A 3,836-nucleotide genomic window follows, 5' to 3' on the forward strand; every position below is an offset into this window, starting at 1 on the left:
TCTTTCCTACCAGAAGATCAGGGGTGTGGCAGAAAGACAGCAGTAAGGAGGAGTCAAGGAGTAGCAGTAGAAAGGTTGCAGAAAGAGTCAGGAGCCCAGGGGAGGGGGCGAAGGGGGTGGGGGCAGAAAGTGGAAATGAAAGCAGACAACAGAACATTGCTAGAGAGCAGGAAAGGAGATGAAAGGAGACAATTTTAGAGAAGAACATTTTTTGGTCGCTACCCGAATTCGAACCCGGGACCTTTGAATGAGAAGCCAACACCTTAACCTCTAGGCCACGAGAGCCCCCAATCCTTCGTATGGGACCCTCAATGTTAAAAGCAATCAGGGAACGATAAATGCATTTATTTTATTTTATTTTATTTTTTTTTTTTGGGGGGGGGGGGGGGGACACCTGAATAGACATTAAGGGTCTTGAACATCTAGCTCTCACTGGCAAAATTGAGGGCAAACGAGGCAGGGGTAGGCCCAGAACAATATACTTAGGGAACCTTAACAAACGGGTAACAGGGAAAGATCGGGGAAACGTAGGTTTTTTTTAGAGCATCCGAGCAAAGGAATGAATGGAGAACCATGGTCGCCGTTGTCTGTCGCAGATTTGGCACCTGATGATGATGATGATGATTGCAATCACTCTCGCTTCAGCGATCACGTCAGAAAGAAAATTACGAAAGACAAGACGCTACGGTTGCTAGGGTAACGCTGCAACAGTGTACCAGTGTCAGCGGGGAAAAAAATAGCTTAAATTCAGGATGAGAATGAGCCTAGAACGAAGAAGACTGCGAATGAAGTTATGATTTATAGTCTCTGCTGACTAGAGTCCGTACCAGGTCACGTGACACGGAAACTTTTGAGTTGGTTTTGCGACCATTTTAGTTTTGGCAAAGAAGTTTGTTTACATGTAAGTGGGCGTGTCTCTACTCTTATCAAGCAAAGTGTTTTTAATATTGGAGTCTCTAACGTTGTGTATTAATCCAAAGAGATGCTCTTAAAAGTGCAAGCTTGTGAAACCTCTAGATCTAGTACCTTTCTGGATCAACGTCTTATACTATAGCCTTAGTAGAGACTTTCTCACAGTAAATTAAGTTTATCACTAGTCACAAGCAAACGTCTGGTTATTTCTGGAAGTGGAAGACTGAAGAAAACGAGACCAGAAAGGATGGTGCAACACTGATGTGTCAAACCGTGCACTAAGAAAGCCTCAACAAAAGGAACCCCTCTTTCTTTTCACTGGTAAGAATAAGATTGATAAGAATTTAGTTTTTATTTAGACAGATTAGATCCAGATCTATGTAGTGAAGAAAATATTCGAAAAGATTATAAGGAGCCTGATCTGGTCAAAGCCTACCTTTTACAACTTTCAGTTAATTTATATACATGATGTGTATAAAAGATCTAACCGCTGCATCTTGTCTCGCCTTTGTGTTTAATTACTTATAAAATTTTGAACATCGCAAAATCCAAGCTAGATTTACTAATCTGAGGTACTACTAGTTTCACTCACTTGAAACACTGATTTAAGATACTAAATATGAGCAGTCATAAGCCTGTATGCATCCATAGTAATTAATATTATATATATGTATAAAAGTATCAGCAATTATATTTTTATGGGATGATGATGGATGGAAGCAACCAAAGATAGGCTGCTATTGTAACCTTCCTCGTGTATAAAATGTTTGATGTAATGTATAGGATATATTATTACTTATTAGTGACAAAGGAACCATAGCCAGACTGCGATTTGTGCTGAGCTTGCTATGAACAGCATAAATAATCTGTGTTTGGTACTCAGTTTCCAGTGCACAAATGAATTTAAACAACTCAACGCTGCTTCTGTCATGCGGTTCAGTGGTATCTGTTTTCTTTCATTACATCGTCCCTGTGTGTGTTTTTTTGGTTGTTTGTTTGTTTGTTGTTTTTTCTCTCTGTGTGTTTTGAGTTGCTTTTTTTTTGGGGGGGGGGGTGGAGAGAGAGACAGTGAGGCGCATTATGAAGGTCAAATGTAAAGCTATTAGTATTGGACTACAGTAAGTTTGGCTGTTTATATTATAATTATAGATTTTTAATACTGTCTTCAATTTTGTAGTAAAATAGAAGAATGGCTCATTATTTTCGGTATATATCTAAATATAATGATTTTGAGTAGCGCAAAAATTATTTGTAATGTCTCTTTCCTTTTTAAAAAATTTTTGGCAGTGACAATTTTGGCCTATCTTATTATAAAATCCATTACTATCAAATCATATGAACGGTTCAGCCTAACCCTATCATCCCCCAACGCCAAATTTGAGACGAAATGAGTAGCTAAACTTTACCTAACCCCTTGGCTAGCGCTTCGACTAAAATGAAGGGCTAACCCTAATCCTGTGAAGAAAAAAAGTTTGCACAATACTTTTTTTTTTTAAAGCAAGAACAGACAGATATATAGAAATTCACTTGTACCAACTGCAGTGAGGTTACTGAACACACAGTGCTACAAATGAAACAGAGAGAGGGAGGGAGGGAGGGAGGGAGAGAGAGAGAGAGAGAGGGGGTTGTCCCAGCACGTGAGACATGTATATTTACTAATGTCCTATCTTGTTGTGCGTTTGCGTGAGTGTACCTAACCTTTGTAACGTCTTCTGCCATTGTTAACGACCAAGACAAAATTCTCCTTGCGAGACGAATATAAAGATTGTCATTGTCATTCTGATTTTTTTTAAAAAATAAAGAGCTACCAGTAGGCCTAGTTCTGGGCCATGAGAAGTTAAGGTTGACAAGCACTTTTTCACAATGTGCAGGTAATTTCTTTTTCAAATTCAAACGGTGTACTTTTCTGTGTTACACATTCAACCTAACATTGGCTCTGTTCGTCACAACATGAACAAACATGATACATTCTACATACTATGCTCTTTTCCTGTACCAGTGATGTAGTAGACAAGTTGGGGACCAGTTTCAGTGACCACAAGTAAGTCTGACTGAATGTTGTCTGAAAACACCTTAGTACTAGTACAGTAAAGGTTCTTGTTGTGGGTGGTTGGCGGGTGCTCTGGTGTGGTTTGCTCCTTAATCTTTCCCGTAAAAAAAATAGATCGTCCATATCTCTCCTCCTTCTTTTTTGTGTTTGTTACTCTCTTGTAGCACCTCTAGTAACACCTCTAATCTTCGGCACTTATAATGTATAACCTCATTGTGTTGCCCCAAAAAAAATGATAACCTTATTGTGTTGCAAGTGCCGTAAAACTCTTACTAATACTGAAAAAAATACTAAAAAGATTTTTGTTTCAGTTACCACTACACTGTGTTGAGTTGAAAGACAATTGATCAGGCTACAAAACAACATAAAGTTCACTTTTTTTTTTTCTTCAGTGAGTCCAGAGTTGCCACTGTTGTTTTACAGGGCTAATGTCCAAACGTAGATTATTTAAAACAGCAATAGAAGGAGCTTAAGATTAAGTAAGTGTTGTTTGATTTTCTTTAGTTCTTAAAACCAATATAAACCAAAGTTTAATACCAAAATAAAAAATACTACTGATTTGGTATAGATACATGTATTATATTATATCGATATTAGGTGTGTCCCGCGCGCTCATATAGCCTTATGCAGTTGCGAGCGCCGTAAAACACTTACCAACAAAAAAAAGATATCTAATTTTTAAAAATAAGTGAATACAAGTATGAAAAATACAATTTCTGCACAAATGTCTCAAAAGAAAGTTTTTGTTTTTTGTTTTTGTAAGTGTTTTACGGCGCTCTCAGGTGCATAAGGGCGAAAACATAGAGAACGCCGATTTCGGAGACTGACTCAGTAAGCGCCGATAGGTATAAACATTCTCTTATGATTTCCAACT

This window comes from Aplysia californica, unplaced genomic scaffold, assembly GCF_000002075.1.
Source record: "Aplysia californica isolate F4 #8 unplaced genomic scaffold, AplCal3.0 scaffold01077, whole genome shotgun sequence".
Lineage (NCBI taxonomy): Eukaryota > Metazoa > Mollusca > Gastropoda > Aplysiida > Aplysiidae > Aplysia > Aplysia californica.